Source organism: Ixodes scapularis, unplaced genomic scaffold (genome assembly GCF_016920785.2).
Source record: "Ixodes scapularis isolate PalLabHiFi unplaced genomic scaffold, ASM1692078v2 PGA_scaffold4__175_contigs__length_147842914, whole genome shotgun sequence".
NCBI classification, from domain to species: Eukaryota; Metazoa; Arthropoda; class Arachnida; order Ixodida; family Ixodidae; genus Ixodes; species Ixodes scapularis.
Genome location: NW_024609879.1, coordinates 105,195,691 through 105,219,057, shown reverse-complemented (window position 1 = coordinate 105,219,057; position 23,367 = coordinate 105,195,691). Strand labels below are relative to the sequence as shown.

The 23,367-nt window shown below is 43.5% G+C and overlaps 1 protein-coding gene across 1 annotated transcript in view; it reads right to left on the bottom strand.

The window, feature by feature from the left end:
* LOC8028620 (excitatory amino acid transporter) overlaps nt 1-20,665 on the bottom strand; it is an 87,833-nt gene extending 67,168 nt beyond the window's left edge. The window contains exon 1 of the mRNA XM_029983357.4: nt 20,110-20,665. The gene's annotated coding sequence lies outside the window, so the exon portion shown is untranslated. The remainder of the gene's footprint in view (nt 1-20,109) is intronic.
* Nucleotides 20,666-23,367: the final 2,702 nt, after the last annotated feature.

Genomic DNA, 23,367 nt, shown 5'->3' with positions numbered 1-23,367 from the left:
ACGCAGGCGGTGCTCGTTGACTTGGTGAGGCTGCCGACAGATGGCGTATGCACCGAAAGTGCGCGCGGAGCGCGCCGATTAGGGTTTTGATAGCAGACGATCTAGCAAAAGTTTTTCGATGCATACAACAGCGTCTCCAGGTAAACGAACACCGTTTGCGTCACCCGGGAAATGCGCTGTAGATTACCCGAGACTATTTTTTATATTCCTTTTTTTTTTTTTTAAACGAGGTAAGTTTATCCGTTCATATTTTTAATTCCCTGCGTGCACCATCATGTGCGCGGCCAAAAGCGTCGCTGTGGTCAGCTTTCTACGATTGGCCAAACCATAGCGTATGATCACTGTCAGATTGTCAACTTTGACGGTGTTAGTTTCGTATTGCAATGGCTCCCAGCTTCTACTGTGCTTTTTAAACATACCATCGAACTCGTCGTCGCACCCGATGGTAAGTAGCCAGAATAACAAGTGGTGACGTCACGGCGAGGCAAATTTCAGTCGTGGCGACACGGAGGGAAACCATAAGGGGGCGCCACCGAAACATCTCGCCGCTAATATAGTAAATCCCAGCACGATACGTTGAGAAACCAATTTTTGCGCACCCTCCAAGGTGGGGTTGAAGTGATACTGCTCACACTGTATTATGCGTCAGTCGTATTGCTCGTAGACATGATACAAGAGACACGTGGTTTTCGGTGCAGACATGACGACATGAATTATCTGCGAGTGTACACCTCAAACATTTTGGAAACATGCTTGCTTCATACACACGTGACCTTCGAACATGTCTACTGGCAGTTTTTGTATGATCAATGCGACCGTCGTGCAAGAAAGAAACAGTATCTGGAGACTGTTTTTTTGTGTAAACTATGGCCAGTGTAGCCTGGGCTTAAAAACTTTATAAATGTATATACAGGGTGTCACAAAAAAATTTAGTTCTTTTTTTTTTGCCGCAAAAATAAACCAGACATCGCCGAACGCTCATTCTCCGCCCAAAGGCAGTGCTAGAGGTCACAACCAGATGCCAAAGTTTCAGCCCGATCCGATACCTTAATCAAAAGTTAAAAGTGATTTCCTGAAAATTTCAATGGAAATATGGAGCCCATTTTTGCCCGTTTTCGGTTTCTGCTGCTTGTAGAGGCCCATGTATTCAAAAACTTCGTCGGCCGCCATTTTCCCTTTGAAATTTTCAGAAAATCACTTATAACTTTTGAATAAGGTATCGGATCGGGCTGAAACTTTGACATATGGTTGTGACCACTTGAGCTACCACCGGGCGGAGAATGAGTGTTCGGCGATCGCTAGTTTATTTTTGCGGTAAAAGCAACAACAACAACTGTGTAATTTTTTTTTTTTTTTTTTTTTGTGACACCTTGTATTTACCAGAAAACACTCGGAAGTCCTTGCATTGTACGGGAGAAGAATGATTAGGCTGAAAATATGTCTAGAACAAAATCCAAACAAATAAATATTGCTGCGACTTTTACCTGCAAAGTGCGCTATAATGCTTAATATTCATTTTTTAATGCACTCGTTTAAAAATTACTTAGCAGACATTAAACCATCGTTTCGAAGAGTGAAGAATGACCTTTATTTTTTTATTAATATCAATTTCCCCAGTACACACAGGGGAGAAGCTGGGTACGCAGGTCAGGTGGCGTAAATTACCCGCTAAATTTAGCGGGGAAACTAAATTGATGTATAGGTCGCGTGAAGTTAATTTTCCTGCTAGATTTGGAGGGGAAATTTTATCAACGTGTCACGAGTCGTCGGGTCACGTGAGATACATTTCCCCGGTTAATTGCAGCGAACATTGAAGCTGTTTCAGTCACGTGACATCGATCTCCCCGTCAAATTTAGCGGAAAAACTGACATCAGGCCACGTGGCATACAATTCTTCGCTAAATTTAGCGGGGGAACTTAATTGGTACATAGCGTGACGTCAAAGTTCCCGCTAAATTTATCGGGAAAAGTGAATTGATGTATGGGCCATGTGACGTAAATGGGGAGGAGACACAAGCGGCAAAAACGGCCGCGGCGCGGCGGTTTCCATAGCAACTTCCGCGGACGCTGTGACGTAGTGGGATGGCATAGGTCCGCGTTATAACGTCCGCGTAAATTGCTATAGAACCAGTCTCTGAACCAAAGTTACTTTAACGTGAACCACCATTTTAAACGCACAATAAAACTCATTTAAGGCTCCGTCGAACGCCGCAATATATTTCAGAGGAAGCGAACGTGGCAGTTACAAAACCGACCGATTTCATCGACGTTGTTTTGTAAGGACATATTGGCTCGCCGAACGACGAAGACGGTGGCAGTTTTAGCCGAGGAAAGAAATCGGTCACGAGGAGGATCTAACAATACGCCAAACTTACGAAACGCGCGGACGAGATTCAGACTGTCGGAAACGGGTTGCGCGTGATCGACTCGGAAATAACGCGATCGCCAATTCGAACGTACGCTGGAAAAATAAATAAACAAAAATAAAGAGGCGCGGGCAAAAATTTATACAGATACTTGGTTACGCAGAAGCGCTCGAAGATTGCATTATGTAAACAATTTCAAATAAAGTATATTAAAAAATAAAAGCTTCGAATAGATAGGGCTAAAAAGGGTATAGACAAAACTGCCACGTGCACTACAAGAGTTAGCTTCCTTTAAAGTATTTCTTTTTTTATGCTCAAGCCTTTGACGACGCTCAGAATATGACAAGGCTCAAAATAGAATCCAATGTTTGTGTGTTTCTTTTTTTTCTCCCTTAGGTGTTGTCCAATTTTTGGCACCTTAATCAGCAGTCACACTACTAAAACGCCATACGAAAGACAGTGAGCAAACACTGTCTGAGGAACGTTTCTTCATTGTACGACCGTCCAATCGACCACACAGTAACCGTCTGGGGACTTAGGTTCGAAGCACGCTATACGTATACGAAGCAAGCATGCGTATGCGTGAAACGTGCCCGCAAATAATAAGATTCATGCGCGCAACGGTTTCCATACACTTGGATCTCCGAAAACAACAAAGGCTCTCTCGTGATGCGACGCGGATGGGCCTCGCGTCTCTCGGACGTATACCTTGCGGACGGTGTTAATTCTCCGCACTCCCGTATAGACTCGCGCAACTTCCACGGAACCTACAGTTGTTACGGCGCCCTTTTGCTTTTTTAACTGTAGGTATGTGCGTTTATGTGTATTGCACATGTTTGCACAGCGAAAAGAGCTTTATTACCTCGGAAAATAAGCGCCGCGAAGCAATGGTGCTTTTCAGCGAGAAACTTGCGCAACTCATTCTTTTGTCGCTTTAGAGAAAGAGACTCGCTAAATTCGTCGACAGTTTAAGAGACGCAGGGCCTGCCGAGTCTCCGGCACCTCATTGGTCGATTTGCAGCCAATGAAATTACGTCTTCAGCCAATCAGTGCACCAAAGAAGAATCGGGAATCAAGGAACTGAATCACAATCGCCCTGCGTGATTTTTTTTTCAGCTCTTGGTAATTTAGTTGTTTGCCGCCTTTCATCGTCATTTTCACATGACTTCATGTAGCCTGCCGTCATATATACTCATGTCGTGTGACCACGTGGCTCTTGTGAACGGCTTTTTCCTTCCTCGATTTCCTCTTCTTTTTTGTCTCCCTATTTCTATTTCACTTTCTTTCGTTGGTTCCGCGTTTTTCATTCGCTATTCAACAACCTTAGCCGCAAACGCGTAATTTGACACGGCGCAGATGTCAACAAAACTAAACCTTCCCTTGCTTTGTCTTTCTCGCTTTCACTGCTTCACTGCTTCACTCAAACAACAAGCAAACCCATTCCTCGGTAGACACACATACACACACCCACGCACACAGCAGAACGCACACGACACACAGGCACACAGAGACACAGACACACTCACAAATAGTAATGAAGCAGCGAGAACCAATGACGTATTCTATCGTGCTCCCTGGCCAATCCAGTTACAATAACTGCGCTCGCCAAGTTTGGGGCCCAGTAATTCATTAAACAGGCGCAACAAATAAAAAAAATAAAAATAAAATGGCAGGCAACGCGCACAACACAGAATTATGTGTTCGAATCGTCCTGCCAACTTTGCCCGGGTGACAGCGTCATATTATGAAACGTTAACGAATAAAAAAAACGACGATCGAGCGAAGCGGCCTCGAAGCAGACTGAAACAAGAAGCGCGTTCGTTCTGCACATTTTGTTGCTCGTCCTTATGTATTTTTTATTCTAGTTATCCCTCCTCTCGGATGTGTGGAGAAGACCGCATGTCCGTTTCATGGTTACACACAGACGCATCGTTGCGACGGGACAACCGGAAATCGTGCATAAGGTGCCTGGAACGCGTCTCCGGCTGGTGTGTATTTACGGCGCCCTAAATGGTTGTCCCTCCATGTCTGCCTGGTGACGGCATAGTAGTGTCACGTGGTCATCGGTCGCGATCCTGGCGGCGTTACAGAAGCGCTGGTGGATGTTGCAGACGCCTGTTCTGCCGCATGGTCGCTTTGTAGCCTGACAGTTCACGGAGGTTTCGGCAGCCACAGTTGGGACGCCGCGACGACAGCGACACTCGCGTTCGCTCGGGGTTTTTTCGCGCCCAGTACTTTTAAGCCCAACCGCCAGGATCGCGACATCCGACAATCCGGCTGTTGTGACGCCACCTGTTGCCAAATCGGGACCACCAACCTTTATGCATGGGTCGACTGCAACTGAGGGAGAGGAGGACACGAGGTTTGACGTCATGATGCCGAGCTCCGGTCGGAATGATTAGTGCGTATAGGCCTAAAGCTAGCTGCCTTTGTATCGACTGCCATAGCCTCCTATATACTGAAACAGCCTGGCAGATCGCCACGGGAAGCGGCCGCCGAAATGGAAAAGGTAGAGCGGCAGACAACGGATGAGAGGAAGAGCCACGTGACTGGCGCCCCGCTGCGGCGAGACGCCGAAACACACTTCTCCCGAGCGAACAAGTGTGTTTTAGTGTCCTCGCCGCTGCAAAAGCTGTGCGCTGACGTCCAGGCTTCCCGAGAAATGGCTCTTTGCTGCTCTGTGCTACCAAGTCCTCCCGCTCCAAATCTGCGACCGTGCACTCTATGGCTCCGTCGTCGAGCTCCTAGGCCTTGTAAGCATAGAGAAGGCTACGCCCCTGCACTCGTCGAACGCATTCGAACGCGAGAGCCGAACGCCAGACGCCGGCGTTTCAAAGCGTTCGACGAGTACAGTGGAAATGCAGTCAGCTAGCTTTATATTTTTACCCCTAAGCATTCCAACCGGAGCTTGGCTTGGCGAAGGTATACGCACATAGGACGCTAAATACACCAGTCGTAGACGCGTTCCAGGAGAACCGTAGTCGTGACTCACCCTGCAAAATAGACGCCTTCATAACTTTCATTTACCGGTCTCTTCTCTCTTTCTCTCTCTGTTTGTGTGCGTCTGTGCGAGCGCACATGTGTATGACTCATTGACTATACTCCGTTTCGCATTTACTTCGACCGCAACCAAGGTTATGATGATCCGATGAGGCACATCAAACAGCTCCAAAAGTGTATTGCCACGCACTCGTCGTCTTTGTGCTTTTCCCATCGCTGGCTACACCGATAATACGCAGTAAAGACAATTAACATGATCCTGCGCTTTATTGTGTGTGTGTGTGTGTGTGCGTGTGTGTGTGCGCGTGTGCGTGCGTGTGTGTTTAAATCAAATTACTCGTAGTTGATTACCTCTTGGATTATTTTTTTCAATCGTTTAATGACACTTATTAGAAAGCAATATAACGAGAGTAGTCAGATTGCTTTTAGAAGTACTAAAACTCTTTGTAAACGTTGTTATTTTCCCTTCCCTTTTCTAACGTTGCCCGTTGAACAAATTCCCTACAAAGGAATTCATCGAATCTGAGAAAGGAGGATGGATTACCAAAATTTGTGGATTAGGAAGATAAGTAGTTTTTTTAATCGGTGAATCTAATTAAGTAGTGGACAATACAAAAAAAAAAGCTTTAAAACCAGAAAAGGAAAAAAAAACTGTCGTCGTTTCGAAATTTGGAAGTAATCGGAGAAGTAACTGTTATACTTTATTTTTTTTCAATTAACGGCCAATTACTATTCCTCTCCAGTAATGGAGTAACCTAATTGCATATGTTTTTAACCTAGAATACTGTAATTGTAATCGATTACTTTTTTTTCTGTGGAACGTGTACAGTATGGAGTGTAGACCAGAACTTCCTATACAAGATATTGACACAGACAACTCGAGAAACGCATGGTGTGGCTTCTCAGTTGACGCCTTTTGCTCTCTGATTGGTTCTTCTGCATTCCCATGGGCTAATACTGCAATCTCATTGGCTGCGGAGTAAGGATGAGATGCTCGCCCCGCCCTGCGTCTCTTAAGTTGTGGGTGACAGTAGTGCAATCTATTTCGAGCGGGAATACTCTACCGAACCATCAAAGAAAGTAATAACAAACGTTGTACGATGTTACCAAGATACCCCGTGGCGCTTTCGTCTTATACGTCCTTCGAGGCACGAAACACGGATACGGTTTGTAGTCAATATGCACGCGCTTCGCTCGGACAAGTTGTCTGCCTGCTGTGAGTATGCACAGCCACGTGAACCATACATCTATCGATCCAAATAAACAAACAAACAAATAAAAACAGGTGAAAATGAAACGTCTGAACGACAAGTGCTGTGGTTCGAAGGAAACTCCCTCGTTCGCAGATTTTATGATGAAACCAGGTTTCTCACTTGTGCAAATATCCAAGTCCTCGACGTCGCGATGGCGACTCAGAAAAAATAAATAAATAAAAAAAGCAATATACAGAACTTTTGAAACCCAGACTATTTAGCTTTTATTATTATTATTATTTTTTATTTTTTTTTGCTGGTTTTTTTTCACGAACGCTATGGTGCGAAAGCACACAGAAAACGAAAATAGGTAAAAATGGGTACACAAGGTTTCTGATGGACTTCACTGTTTACCAGACACAGATTGAAGAAAAGGAAAACTAGAAAAAAAAAAAGAGAAGGAAGGAGCTCATGAGGAGAGGCAAACAGAACAAGCATAGAATCAAGAAAAGGGGGGAAAGAGGGGGGGAAAGAGGGGGGGGGGGGAGTAATGCACGATAGTCGAGGCGCGCATGGCTTTCCTCATCTGACGTTTGAACCTCCCCACGTCTCTTTCTCCGCCGCTGAGTAGAACTGAAAAAAGAGCCCTTAGGTCGGACCAGATGCCGTGCTTGCGCTTTCGATTTCGCCACAGTAGTGTGTGTAACTTGGCGTCTGAAGGGACGCTCTTGAAACGCGGTGGAGTAGAGCTTCAGCGCTCGCTTGGCCAAAGAGGACGCCATCATATTATTACTCGGGGAAAATACTATGTACCACTGTTAGAAAGAACCCGACAGCGGCGCTTTCTGCACAACCGGCATATAAGAGATTAGGCTGGTTCACACACTTGCGACTGTTTACGACCGAGTGCCTTAAAACCTCTAAAGATATCTTACGACGAGAGAGTGCACTGGCGCCATCAATCCGATCGAACACTCCGTATTTCCGTATATTTCCTTTTTTATCGCTCATCATCATTATTTATTTTTTCTGTGGGGGTGGGGGGGTATTAAAAATACCTTTGACAATGTTATAAACGGCTATATTTATTGTATAGCGTACGTACAATTAATCTCGCAAATGCTAATTTTTTCTTCATTACATAAAGAAAAGTACGACGCAGATGCTTGCGCTGATTTTATAGTGCGGCTACTCTTTTCCAATCGTTACGTAACATTAATAGTGGTTTCCTCCGTAAGAAACCATTTGTAACTGGAAAATCTAACAAATCTGGAGATCGCTCGTTCACGCTGTGTCATTCGTATTGAGCTGACCCTTTGGTTGTTTACAAATATGAACTGCTGTTTGAGTCCCAAGGGACTTCCGGCCGCTCGCCATTTGCAAACCTATCGAGCTCGCTTATGTCGCCAGTGCTAGAAAGCATAAATGCCACAGGACAACAAAAGTTGGAGATTCAAGGAGGACCTTAGGCTGTAAAATTTAACGTTTTGGAAGGGGCGAGTTGGTTTACAAGAATCTTACAAGATGTTGAACTGATCTCGCGCTCCTTGGCTTGTTTGGAGTTCACCTGGAGAATTGGTGGTTAAATGTTTCATTGATGTTTCAAGCAGCGGTGTTAAGGGGGGATTTTGTTCATTCTTTTTATAAACCGGAAGTTGTCTGGGACATCAAAGACTAAAAAACCGCCTCATGGTGTTTGAAAAAAAAAAAAAGTCTTATAAAGGGAGTTTTTGAATTATCTAATATTTGAACATGCACAAGCCGATAAGGCGAATGTAATTGTAGTTTATACACCTTTGCATAACAGCGTATGCGGGCGCGTTCATTGCTGCGTTTGTGTGTTATGCACGAGGACTTTCATTGCCGTCCGCAATCGCGAACGAGCGCAGGCTGGACAGTGATTTAGCACGTACGGACTGTGATTTTTGTAAACAGTGGAAACATGCATAGCCTGTGACTACAGTCTTTCGCGGACCATATTCCGTACCCGATGTACAGCCCGAAGAAGCAAATTTGGGTTCAAAAATAAAAGCTTTTGCTTAGATATCCTGCGCGCGGTGACTAATCCGTAAAAATGTCATCACACACAGCACACCTTGACAAGTGTTTTAGCTCACAAACAAGTTCGTATCATAGATAAATCAACATTAAAGGGACCACGAAATGATTTTTCGGCTTCTTCCTCCTTAGCTTTCCTCCTCAACTCAAAAGCGAAACGAAAAATCCCGCGGTCATGAAGTGGTTGAGTACCGCTACGATGACTCCAAGCTTCCACCGTTCTTCTCAAGCACACCACGGAACTCGTCATTCGGAAGCGACGATAAATGCCGTCGCGGCACTCATTGGCCACGAACGCGAATTCAAATATTCGTCGACAAACTCATTGTTGACGAGAGCATACGTCCGCGTGACAGAGTGCTCGTGTACAACTCCCTCGCTGGGCTGGAAGAACTTCCGTTTCCGGTAGAAAGGCATACTTTACGTCACGGTCACCTGATTTCACTTGTCGGTGGCGGAGCACCGTCGAGCCGAGGAAGAAAGCAGACGCGAGTTTTCATTGTGTGTGTGTGTGTGTGTGTGTGTGTGTGTGTGTTTGTGCAAAACTGGAGGTAATAAAACGAAAACGGATTCCTACTCCGGGTTATATGGACATTCAAGATGAATTGGGATCTTTATTTGGAAAAACAAAAAGCTAAAACATAATTTCATGATCCGTTCAATAAACTCCGTTTTCGTGAAATTTTCGCGTCTTACCAGAATAAATGATCTGAAAAAGAAAAAAAAATCGTCGTATAGTTTTACTGCCCGCACCTCGTAAAATTTCGACTTCAGAGCATGTATAGTCCGCCGACTATAGTCGGAGAAATACGGTGCTTAATTCATCGCCCTGCTGCCAGTCCGAGTGCGACATGGATCCCACGTGAACGCCGAAAAAACGAATCACCAAAGAAGGACGCGTGCGAATAACGAGTCAGGCCCTGCGCTATTTAAAGCCGCCATAGATGATAATAATTGCCACATCGCGACATATCAGTGGAAAAAAAAAAAAAAAAAGAAAGAGTAATTAAGGCGGCGTTAAAACAACATTGATCACAGACCTGAGTCTTCTGTCGATAAATCGACAAATGAGCACGCAGAAGCAAGTACCCGGAGGAGTTCCTTGAGAAAAGAGAGCCGCGTTGTTGTGGTCCTTTTCGCGGCGAAAATAAACTCTGCATCGAATAAAGCTTGAACTACGTGCGAATATGGCGCTAGCGGCTGGGACAGCATGCGAAAGTTTGAGAACATATCGTTACATGGATCAAAAGATAATAGAAAGACACGGAATTTTTTTCTATGAGCCAACGTCCACCTACAGCATTTTAATATTTACGAGTCCTCAGCCATTGCCTCAGTCAAGCGCTCGAATCTCCTCAACCCAGCACACCCATGTTCGTAGCCTTAGAAAGCGAGCAAATCACTCGCCATACGCGAGAGCATTTAAAATATAACCGGCCAGAAGGCTTTTCTTCTTCTTAAAGGTCGATAGCCTAATATTTTTAAAACAAGAACTGACGTTGCGAACGCATGTTGGACATATTTCAGTGAAGAAACAAAGAAGCACTTGTCAGCAAGAAAGAGGATATGGTTTTCTTTCTTGCTGACAAAACTTTTTATCTTTTCTACTGAAATAGATTTTACAGGCGCCTACAACGTTATTTCCTGTTCTGACGTTATCATAAGCTTAGGTGACGTCGGCCCATAAAGAGTCCTTCATTAATGTCTTCTCATCCCGGTAGTGAGCATGTTCTCAAACGTTCCCGTTCGATACCAACCGCTAGCCCCACAATCTCATGGAGTTTGATCTTTCTGTGAAGTATATAGCTTATTTATCCGGGTCTAAAAACACTGTTTCATTTCATCCTGTCAATACGCAAAAAAAAAAAAAGAAGATTTTTTGCGATGAAAACATATGTTAAGCACATTACTAAACGGAGTGTCGTCACGCTCACAGCAGTCAGTGACCGTTTAAGGAACTCCGGTCGTGAACTTTTATGATCGCGCTTTTTGCTACGTCATTTGTTCTTTGTCGCTCAGTTATCAGTTAGCGCCTCAACCTCATTGGCCAAACGGAGAATATAAGATGCTCGATACTCAACACGACCTGCGTTGTTTCTTAAGCTGTCCGTGACCATGAAGTCATTTATACAAGGTGAGGCATGTCCGTGTGGCCTTAACGAATTGAAGTTGTTAGAGCATTAGTCAACTTTATTATTTTATTTCTATACAATATACGATGCCGGTGTCCTCTGGCAAAGTAAACTAAAAAGAGCCGGATAGAAAAACCTTAGAGGTGATGGTTTGCCCGTAACGCGTTACAAGTAACGGCGTTACCGGCAACATGGTAGGTTTTTCGGTAATGTTGTAACGTACTCGTTACATTTTTAAAACGTTAACGGGTAACGTGGTTACGTTACTTATTTCGAGTGGCGGGTAAAATGATTACGTTACTCGTTACTTATCCTTCCCAAGACTTAAAAAAAAGTTACACCAATTTTTGTCGTATCTTTAGACGCCAAGCCATATATATATATATATATATATATATATATATATATTGTGCGTTCTTCATTGCGTTTTTTCTCGTGAGTAATTAGGGGGAACCGTAAAAATATATAAGGTAATTTAATGCTTATTGAAATATGTCGCTTATGTAATGTACAATAAGTAAAACGTGTTCATTCGTAATTAAAAGAAGTGACGCAAAAGTAACGCGCGTTACTTTTTAACTGTGAGGGTAAACGGGTTCCTTTTATTTCCAAGTAACGAGTAACGTATTTCGTCTACTGCTTTTTCAAAAACGCCCGCAACACTCATTGCCGGTAATGTCGCCCATCGGAACCACCAACAGCCACGTCTATACTCAGCAGTTCTTATACCGAAGTGGCCTAAGTGCGTGAGACCGTTGCCTCGAGATTGTCATGTTAAATCTACGCTTCAAACATATTTCGAGCTACGACAATGAAGGCTAGCACACATCCAACTGAGCATTGCCCTACACCGACACGACCTGCAGCCTAGTGCCATTAAATAAGCTACGCTTCAGAGTAACGACACTTGGCCATATTGTGTCTTAAAATCATGGTTGCCAGTTATCTGAAGCCGTATCTGAAATCACAGGAAGCGCTTTTCCGCCCTCCACAAATGTTTAAACAGTTCGCGACAGAGCAAAGCAATGTTACATGACCTTTCTAACACCGAACCTAATGCTGAGGAAGTCGCTCTTTTGAATCTTGACGATCGGCAGTTGCGTCTGCTCTGCATACGAGGCAAAATGGCGGCGCCCACAACAATGTCGGGGAACGGAGTGCCGATACTCTAAGTGCAGCTCATTTCACTCTACTACAGCCGTATGTCCGCGCGAGTATATATACGCACGAATACTTTAGGTATTGCCAACAAAACGCATCAACCGACGGAGCGCAGCTTCCTAAAACGAGCACTCGGATCCATTTTTCATCGCTCTAGCTCAGAATGCCCAAAATCCATTAAAGCGTAACGTATGGCTTCTACATAATACGGGTTCCAGCGACCGTCGCGGCTGCAGGGGGGCGCTGCAGGCTCGAGGGAATTGAACGAGGCTGGTAGCCATTTTAAGCAGACGAGTCTCCAGGCGCTGAATAAGAAACGACACGAGGGCCGTTCCGCAATTCCTATTCGCAAATGGAAGTAAGAGGTTCGGCTACCTTACCTCCACGGCAGTTGGCGTTCATTATAAAGGAGGTGCGTGCTCCAACAAACTTGATTACGTCATTTCGCGACTCTTTTGTTTAGACCAACGCGCTGTGACGTAGACTTCGGCAAACTTCGTTTCATGCACTGTAAGACGGAGCTCAGCCAGACACGTTTTTAACGAGGGCGCAGCCATCTTGAATGTCGTCATTTCTGGTATGCGTTAAAACATCTCTCCACGCCGCTGGAAGGTACTAAAAAAATAAAAAAATAAAGTCTGATTGTCACACATTTTTCTTTTGTCTCACCTATATTTTTTCGCATGATGCAGGTGGAAATGTTTTGTTATTTATTTAGTACCGCATACCAGATACGAAACCCACATGACTGAGAACGAAAGGGAACGAAAAACGTCTATATTCGCTGACAGCTAAATGGGATTGTCCGACAATATTATGAAGTTACTAAGTTTATGCGCTGGTCGCGTAGAAGGGCCTAAATATGGTCAGATGTGATCTTTATTTGACTAAAAGACATCCCAATATTTGTGAAGTAAGTTATGAACATTATACGTAACTTCACGCCAAATTTCGCAAGTATGCATGGCTGGTCGTATCGCGACGTCACATCAGGCATTGTGACGTCAGAGTCGCTGTCGTGGACTTAATCCCGGTTTTGATCAACATGGTTTATGGTGCGTTCAAAGATCATCGTCGAAAAACCGAGCTTCCCTCAACAACGTAAATCTTGTCTTTCTCAGATCTAGGTTGTTTTACTGAGACAGCAGTCAAGGGCTGTTTTGGCTCTCTTTGCATGATGTTACGGCAGATCTTTCGCTGTTGCCAACAAAAACGCCCTGTGTTTTGTGGGTAGAATCCGAGCTGTTGGGCTCTGCTTAATATTTGATTGCTCGTGCGCCGGAGTATATATTAAAAATTCAGATATTGTGCGGATGACATTTTCAAAAGCAATGACAATATAATTTAACTGTTTTCTTAAAGACAAATTTTACCGTCGAGCCCGAATATCTCATTATCGCTCCAGAGCCGAATTGATGCATTAACCTATAAATACTGCACAAGAACGAATCACGAAGCAACTAGCCTAAATTAGCATAATAAACCGCGCCTCTGGGTTATTTAGGCTCTCGGTGACTGTACAGTAAGATAATAGCTCTGATTTATTGAATCGAGGGTAATGGAGCGAATGACGAAGCCAGCAAACTGTGTTCGCCGAAAAAAGAAATAATTCGTTTACCTCTATTGACATTGAAGGTGGAGGTCGAAGAAAGAAGTTGTAAAACTTGGCGAGGAAAGAAGTTGTAAAACTTGACAGTAAACATAGAAATTTAAAAAAAAAAAAACAGGAGGAGGTTGGTGCATGTACCAAGAAAGCAAGGAAAGCAAGTAAACCGTGAAGTAATAAATGAAGGGCAAATAAATACACTGCTATTTTATCCATCAACATGTACGAAAAGTTCTTTAAGTTGTTTTGGTGATATTTTGATAAAACACTGTCGCTTACTTGGTTAAGTAATTTAGGCAGCGTATATCTAATCATCTGAGAGCCGTAATTTTATTCTCCGCGCGACCGTCTCCCAACGTTCCTCGTGACGAGTGGGGTAAAATGGATCCTTCGCAGAAAGACGATCCGATGGATGACCTTTCGCATGACCTTTCACAGTCTGAAAGGCTGGGTTACAGACTTAATTTTCTTGCGATTTTTTGAAAAATATATTTGCCAAATTTATTTAGTGGATTGCAATATTTGCCTCACCAAGTGTATTAAAAAATAGGAGTACAAGTGTGTGTGTTTTTTTTAAAGAGTTAATGAAACCTTTAGTAAGACAGCATATTGAAGAATGCGCCACGAAAGCAGGAGCGCAAGAAACAGTCGCTCGGTTTACCTCTTAATTGCGACACGAACGTCCCCCCCCCCCCTTTTTTTATTTTTTATTAACGTGCAAAATTGGCAACAATTGTCTGCGAAGTGTGCTTTCCTTTATAAATGAAAAGGGCCCGTAAGTATATATATATATATATAAAAGTTTATTAGACTCTAGCAAGATAAATGACCGCGTGAACAGAGTGCTTAATTTTTTATTGGAAGCCTAAATTAACTGGCTGAAGTTATTGGAACTTTGAAAAGACACTCTTGCGGTTTTTTGTTGTTTTGTTTTGTTTTTATACGACAATGTTGCGCGTGTTGCTCGAATGAAGACGCCAGCTTAATTTCTTTTGATTATAACAACGAGTCTGCGTACCATATTTCACTGGCCGGAGGCAGAACATGTTAAAATCGTACGCCTGAAAACTGTAGCGCATCAATGGAAAGTTTGAGAAGAGAGTAATTTTTGGTATAGGGAGTATTCACTGGACGCCATATTTGTGGGTGTTGTTTAGAGCGCATGCTCGGAACGAGCTTACATCAATAGGCTGCTAAGACCGGCACTCTCGATGGTGCGGAATGCACGCGTTGCAAAAGAACTGTGGTGCTCGCCTTTGGCACGCGCTCAGAATTCGCGCACACACAGCTATGGCCGCCACTGCATACTCCCTAGAGATAGGTATCGCTTTCGAAAGCTCGCTCAGCCACGTCAAAATGTGCCACGCGCCGAAAAAAAAAAAAAAAAGGTTGCGATTACGTTATTTAGGAGATGTACCTCATAAACGACAGCTTGCACACACTGACTGGGGTATGTTTCTTTATTGTATGAAGCGTACTTTTTTTATAATGCATGAGCGCACGTGGCTGCGGCGTTATGCTCCCCGAGAGCTGAACGTACATTTGTGTGTATTTAAAAAAAAAAAAAAACACTGTACTAGGATTCTTATTATATATTATGTACCGCAAGATAAAAAAAAAAAGGCAAAGGGGAGAAACATAGTTATTAAAAAAAAATACTCGCAACGAAATTAGTCGCAACTCCCGAATGCAACAAGAAAGATGACTCCCGCTCCGGATTCCCCCCGCTCTCTTTCCTTCGTTATTGGTTCTCAATAAACCGACTTACTAACTTGGCAAAAGTATCAAAATAAGGTAAATTTAACACAAAAAAAAAGGAGAAAAATCTCGTATTTGGCATTAGACATTATGCCTCGGCAATTCTGCGTCAAATATTTATACGAAAAAAAAAGGAGTTGCTTTACGTGTCGTTTTTAAGAAAGGGGTAACCAGCCTCTCCGCGGCAACTTAAAAACGCGGGGGCGTGGCGAGTACATGGCATCTCATTATCGCTCCCCAGCCAATCAGATTACGGCATTAAACCGACAAGTATATCGAAGAACCAATCAGGAAGCAAGAAGCGTGAAGATGATGCCCCCCCCCCCCCCCCCCCCCCCGCGTTTCTCAAGTCGCGGTCGACTATACTTTACGTTAAAGGTACAAAATAAATTAAAAAACAACATTTTTAAGAGTTGCTTGCTGCTTGCTGTTCCTAATTGTAACATCCACGCTGTTTACAAAACGTAACACACATTTTCACATTGGTTTCGTTCCCGGTATACTCTGTATGTCGGTAGACATTCCCCACAGCGAGTTGATCTCGGTCAGGCAAGTTCGGCGGAACTACAGCTCAGCGTCCCGAGCGGCGGCGTTTCTTAGCGTATCCGGCGCATGCTGCGTCTTTGATAGCGACTCCAATTGGTACAACAATGACGGGATGTTTCGCAGAAAACGAGAAGTATACGTTTTCTCTTCTTACTAAGTCGATTCCCAATCTGCAGGCCGATTCACCGTATTCTGACGTCAGTTTAGGAAGCGGCACATAGATCAGTTGCTAGAGCCATCGACAACTTCAGGAACGCCAACACCAGCCGCGCTGACTCCCATTTGCATCCGCCATAATGAATTTAATAAAATTAACGCTACAGTCGCAGTCGGTGCTTATTTCTTCACTCTAAGAAATGCCTGCGCGTCTACTTACCCGCAAAGCACTCAAAGAACCAATCTCTGCAATCTACGAAATCAGCTCAGCAAATGATGAGGCGGAACATCCGTTTAAACCGAAAAATGGTGTCTGCGGTGGCGTTACGCAATGCGAAGCGTCATGCTTGCATTGCGTAATGCCACAGCGCAGGCTTAGTTTTGAAGTCTAAACAGATGTTCCACCACACCATTTGCTGAGCTGATTTCGTAGATTGCAGAGATTGGTTCTTTGAGTGTTTTGCGGGTAAGTAGACGCGCAGGCATTTGTTAGAGTGTTGGTTTGAATGACCGTTGTTTCAAAATAAGCTAACATCTTCTTATCTTAAGAAGTTATTAATAAATTATTTATATAAAAAAAGTTAACTCTATAATGCACTTAAGACTAATGTGCTACCGACTGTGTCAGGTTTAGAAATTTTCGAAATTGTTTTAGGTGCTGAAAACTGCAACTATTTGTTTTGTATGCTTTATGTATAGTAACTCCACTCTAGCTCTTTACCCTATATAGTATGGCTTCGCCCTCATTTTATGTATCATATGCGCGCTGCTCCGCTAAGTGCTCGACAATGTTATCGTGGCGCAGCATTGAAGGAAGACGGACATTGCTTACGTTTCCCGATAGGGCAACCACGGTCACAACCTTTGTATGTACCAGGAGCGAGCGAATCAAATATCTTTCCAATCACTTAAAGAAATCTTGAGCGTCCACTTTTCTCGGAAAGCCTATCGTACAAAATACAGTCTGTGGACGCTGTCTTCTTTGTGTCCTGCAAAAACTGTCTGCAGCAGACATGTGCGAAGCCTTCGAAGATCCTTGACGCCTGTCCCTATATTATGTTTCTGTATTCATGTCAGCAGCGTATACATCGTGCCTCTCAGGTGCACTGTCTATACTTTCCCCGCAAAACGTCTAAATCTCTAAAGGCGCGCTGAATGACGAGAATTAAACGATGTATATTCCTAAAAACAAAAACAGTCCGCGCCGTAACACTGCGCACGGTGAAATGGAAAAAAAAAAACACGCCTCACACAGTGTTTTTTGTGATGTATAAGCAGGGAGACTCGGGATTTAATGTACGCATGTGCAGGAGATAAAGGTACCACCCCCCCCCCCTCCCCCAAACCTATATCTGCGCTATAAAAGATAAAAAAAAAAAAATGACCGACAGCATTTGTTAGCGCATGGCTTCGCCGCCTCTGCAGTATCAAATGTACATCAATCGTACCCATATCAGAGGTCAGTTTTGTATGTCATTGTGCGCTTTATCTGCTCGTGGAAGGGCAGGTCTAGAAGTCAATATCCGCTGATATCGGAACTCCTATACTTCGTTTAACCTTAGGTCCAGAGACAGCCGATGTACAGGAGCTGATGCGACCAATCAGCGCCATCGTTGTGTTCGTCATGTTCCTGTATGTGATATATGGTCGCATATGGTCGCAGGCCCGGTGACTTGCGCTTTTCAGGCTGCTTGATTGGTTCCATCATACCTCGAAAAACGACTTGGAGGTGAATTTTAGAGTATTTTTCTCCCTTGAATTTGAATATCGCGTTCGTTTTCCCCCGTAGATGTAACTAATCGCGAGAATGCAGGAAAAACCTCTGACCTGTCGTTACCTCATACCCGATTTTTGGGCCGCCAAGCGCGCGTCGCCCGTGTTGGCAGCGCGTGCAATTGCAAGCTTGCCAGGTATATTCACCCGCACTGACACCAGTCGTGACATCTCGTTTTGACCTTTTCTTTAAAAATATAGCAAGAGTGCGGGTGCATAGTTTTGATAGAAACTGAAGATACGCGAGAGCGGAGATTCCTAAAACTCTGGGTATGGCGTCACGCTCCGGGAAGGAGGGACTTCACCGGTACTTTGAAAATTATTTTCTGCAGCCTTTGTGCACCAAATTGAAAAATTGTTTTGTTATTCATGATCCTGGAGGCCGAATGAAAACGATTTGAGTCTTTTTTTTTTTCTCAGATACAAAACCAATTCTGTTTCTCTGTAAGCTGAAAGCAAGCATCACTTTATTATTTTGGCAGTAATTTTATATTTGTCACATAAAAAAAAAAAAAACCTTTTATGCAGTACTCATGCGCAAAGTATTTATTTACAAAATTCGGTCGTTGAAGAAAGAGACGATCTTTTAGCGTTTAAAACGTGTACACCCTGATAAAATAACTTAAATGTAGCCTAAGGAGCACCAACATATATCTTAGTTCGACACACGAAGGGGGGAAATTAGCGTCCCGAGAGGTAGTATTTTTTTCTTTACTATGGTTTTTTTGGTGAATGCGAGTATAGTTTATGAGAAAATTGACTTCCGAGGGTGATCACTGCTGTTTAAGATTAACCATTTTCAGTCACCATTTAATATATCGCTAAAACGTTAGGCACTTTTATCGCGATGCTTGTGCAACATTTAACATCACACGTATCGTGTGATGTCAAATGTTTCGTTGAAACAATCGCTTTTGTTTACACATATATAAACGTTCAGTAACATTTCGCGCAATGTAAACTTGTGCGACCTTGAAACTCCGAGACGTACCAGTGCCACAAACAATAAACACTGCGCGGTATTAAAAATAGCGCTTAACCCAAACTCACAAGAAGGTGTTCTTTTTTTTTTTTTTTTTTTTTAGGTCTTGAGACGATGTCAACTTTATATAGGAACACATATAGGGCAGCGGGGTGTTTTAATTATGTAGTCGTAGACTGTAGAATCGAAAACAAATATGAAAGGTATCACGCGTCTGTCACTGAATTTTTACAGGCGAGCTATTCATTCATGTATTTTTTAGATTAAATGTTTTTAATATGTGTCAAACACTTTAAAAATATGATTGTATATTACGCCAGATATCGCGTACGTCCATCTAACATTAAGAACGGATGCTACAACAACAAAACAAACGGTTTGATATCACTACCATTGAACACCACTTCATAAAGTCAGTAGAACAAAACACACACACAAAAAAAAAACTATTGGAAGTACCGGGTTGTCTAGTTCAGTTTAACACTGAAAACGTTTACACCGGGGTAAAGCTTATGCCACGGCTAACACCGGATGCTGGCGAACACCCTGAAATGGAATTCTGGCCATCTTAGCTCACTTGTTGGATTTTTTTTTTTTTTTTCACGAGCAACGATGTTTTATGGAACACCGCTCTACGTCACAATTGAAAACGGTGCATAACTCAAAATAAGGGTGTTGCAGTGGTGTAGCCCGTGAGTGTAATTCTTGAAAAACACCTTCGGGCTGTAAAATTTTTTAGTGTGTGTGCTGAAAAGGAAGTGTTCGATATATCGCGACGGAGCTCATTGGTGCGATAAACATCGACTATCAAGCAACAACTGCGACTTCAGTTTTTCTTTCTGAGAATTATGCAGCAGACGAATAAAACCAACCGCAATTAAGAACGAAACGAGGAAACGCGGCGCAGCTGCGAAGCGTTCTCTGTTCGCGTGTTTCCGGCTCAACAGGTAACAGGAGTTACCGCAAGCGCACGCACAACACGCGCGCCGCCGTGTATTGCAAAAACCTGTCTCGTTTAAACCACGGCAAGCGGTAGTCGTTGAAAGCGCCGCAAATTAACGTCATGAACGAGCGAAACACGCCGACGCTATTGCGCGAAAAACAAACAAACACACACGTAAATACGAGGATTATATCGAAGTGATGTTGATCATCAATGCACGTCCGACAAGACCAAGTTGAATTGCGAACGCGATCCAATCTACGGTTAGCGTAACTCCGTTTCAGATTAGGTCCGAAACGAAGACAACTTTTACAATCCGACAGACCCAAAGCAAGCGGCGTCCGAAGTGCCTCGTCGCCGCGCGTCTTGTTTGCGCGTTTGCTATAATCGGCGTTCGGGCAATCAAAAGATATGAGAGCAAGAAAGAGTTCTGACCTGTCGGAAGAAAGTAGGTTCGCCGTGGTCGCACCGACGACTGCTTGTAAAGTCTCCGTGCCTCGCGAAAGAAAAAAATCACTAACTTGGAAATGATGCCGTGATGCAGAAGAAAAAAAACCTCCACAGGCCGGGAACGCCGCCGCCGAAAACACACACACCGAGAGACAGGAGTAGAAGAAGGCACACTAAATCAGGTCAAGTCAATTCGAGCATCCAGTCGACTTCTTTTGTGTCACGCCGTTTCTGCTTTGTTTTTCTCCTTTTTTCTTTCCTCCTCGGTAATCCGTCAAATCGACACAACCAGCGACGCGATACGACCGGCGAAGAACCAACGGCGCCGCAGCATTAAAAACTGAACGGGCTCTGTTCCATTCGCTAGACGAGAGAAGTCGCTTACTGCGGGTTATCATTTTTATTTTTCTCTCTCTTCGTCTCGTCTCGCCTCCTCTCCTTCCTTCCTGCCTTCTTTCCCTTCCTCTCGCTTGACATCCCCTCCGCTCCAACTCGCGCGGAGCACGACGGGAAGTAACAGAGCCGACCCGGCGAGGAAGACACCCTATTAAAATAGGGGCTCTCGTTTTAAGGAAAAAAAAAAACAACCAGCAACCGCATAACCCAAACGAGAAAAAAACAACAAAAAAACTAATGGGTCATGTGTTGAATCTCCCCCCCCCCCTTTTTTTTTTCCATTTCATTCTAGACATGAACCGCCCATTATTATTATATATATTTTTCCTTTGGTCGCGGTTGATTTTTTTTTTTTGTTTTTGTTTCTTTTTTTGACGTTTATTCAAAGCAGGGTACAAGAGTGCCTTCTTCATTGCACCCCCCCCCCCCTTTATTTTTTCTTCTATCATTTTATATATTTTGTATTTGTTGCTTTACTTTTCCACGCCCTGGTATATAATATCACTTTCACTCTACCGCCGTCGCCCACCGCGAGCGTCCCGCCATCTGTTGGAGTCGAGAGTAATCAACGTCAACGGGGAGTAGGTGGGCCTGTCTGGCATAACACGAAACCTAGCTTTGGAAAGCACTCGATTGACAGCGAGATGGGTCCACTCGTCCCAAAACAAGAAGCTAAACCCGCTTTAAGCCAAAAATATGCTGAATATGCATTAGAGAACGAGAGGTTTATTATTTTATTATTAAAAATGTCGGAGCTATGGAAGAAAAACAGTCGAAGACCGGCACGCATTTTCGCAGTCGAGCAGACGACGGCGCAGGCCAAGGTCGCGAGCTGTCGATCCATAAGACAATCGGCTGAATCAATCAAAGTCGAGACTTTGCCAGGATTGATCGCCGAAGCCCAAAACGTACGCAACGTTAGGGGGGAAAGGGCGGGGGGCACATAGTCGACGACCTAGCGCTGGCAGATTGCCGCCGGCTGTAGTTTTTTTCTATAGTCGCCGCCATCTTGAATTGTAGAACTTCCGTTATGGTGAGAAACGTTGCTTTTTACCCGCGTCAGGCAACTCTAAGGTTACGTTTTTATCGCATCTGTCAGTCTTTTTTTTTTCCTCTTTTATACTTTTTTGCTCGTTCCAGGTCGTAATGATTTGCTTTTCTCTTTTTTTCGTTCCACCTTACAGGATATGTGAACTATCTGGCTGAGGACAAGCGTTTCGAAAGCCGCGCGCTGGCAGGACCAGTGAGTCGCCGTTTATGCGCAACGTGACTGGGGACCCATAGCGTATGCGTCGATCAAAACGTCAAGTCCCATGACGCAGACTTGACTAGTGATTGGTTCAACGGATGTGTAGCTTCCGCGGTGCTGTTAACTTGAAGATGAGAGGTACATTGAGGGCTTCCAACGATCCCCTGGAATTTGAATAAAACAATTGTTTATTGATCTTTCTTTTTTTGGCTCTCCGGCTATTTACATACGAATGTACGTATAGTACAGTGTCGCGCGGTTTGCACTTGGGCGACCGTTGGAAGCTTGCACGCACTGTCTAGGAAATAAACAATATACGTGACATCCTGGCAATGATGGAGTAAGTATTGAATCTCCGGAAATAATGTATATATATATATATATATATATATATATATATATATATATGGCTGGATAACATTCGGACACTGAAGATACGTCGATGGACATTAAATCAAGTACAGCCGTTTTTATGTAAAAAAAAGTCAATAATATTAGGGGGTTTATATATCCCTCCTCAAGTTTGGAGCAAATATTTGTACTTGCATAAATCTGTTGATAAAACAAGCATAACTGCCCAATTAACAAAAAATCAGTGCATCACACGTTCGTTATTTTTTATTTCTGGCTATTTAGTTCGTTTCCTCCCGCGCAGAATTTACCTGCTATTACTCTAGACGAAAACCCAAAATTGTGAGGTACCAGCTTACTAAAAAAAAAGCTCTCAAGCCATAATATCTTGAGTTTGCCTTGAGTTTGTATGTATACATTTTCTATGAAAGGGGACAGGGGCTTTTTGCAGTTGTTATATTACCGGGCACCACAGAATATATATAACCTCACAAGTGGGCGAAGTAGTTACTGAAGCGTAAACAAATTAATTTTAAAGACCAGTTATGTCTATGCAGAAACGCCTCGCTCTTCGCGAAGTGGGATCCTGCGCACATACGGTGCTATCAACTTCTCTGAGCGAAGCCTAGCTCTGAGGCATCGCTGCCGGTACTCATCGCACGCCGTTAAAAGCAGTACGCGGTTGACAACCCTAGCTCGTCTTACTCTTAGGGATTATCATACAGGTTATTTTTTTTTTTAAGCATTACAGATTTGGTTTAAAAAAGTTGTGAAAGCTGCACTCAATCCGGTTTGTACTGGTGAATGGTACAGTCAGGGGGACATAATATAGGGGGCTAATTGTAACGACCAGTCTGCTAATTAAGTAAAATTTGTTAGTTAACTTTTTAATTACGAAAAATAGACATGATTCCAATTACAAACTTGCTGGGCATCATTGAAAACCACTATATCAGTAATTTTCAGAAAGACTCCGAGGGCATGAGAAGCGCAGAAATTCGCTAAACTTACCACTGGTTCAGCGGCAGCAAGGCTAGCGGTGCGGTAAGGCGCCCGTGCGATTTTTCCGTGTTTTATCATAGCCCTGTGCTTGCTGCACGAGTGGTATACATTTAGCGTACTACTGCGCTTCTCACGCGCCCGAAGTATTGATAAAATTTATTGATTTAGAGGTCTTGAATGATGCTCAGCAAAGTTCTAATTGGAACCATATGTATATTCTCACTAATTAAAAAGTTGACTAATTT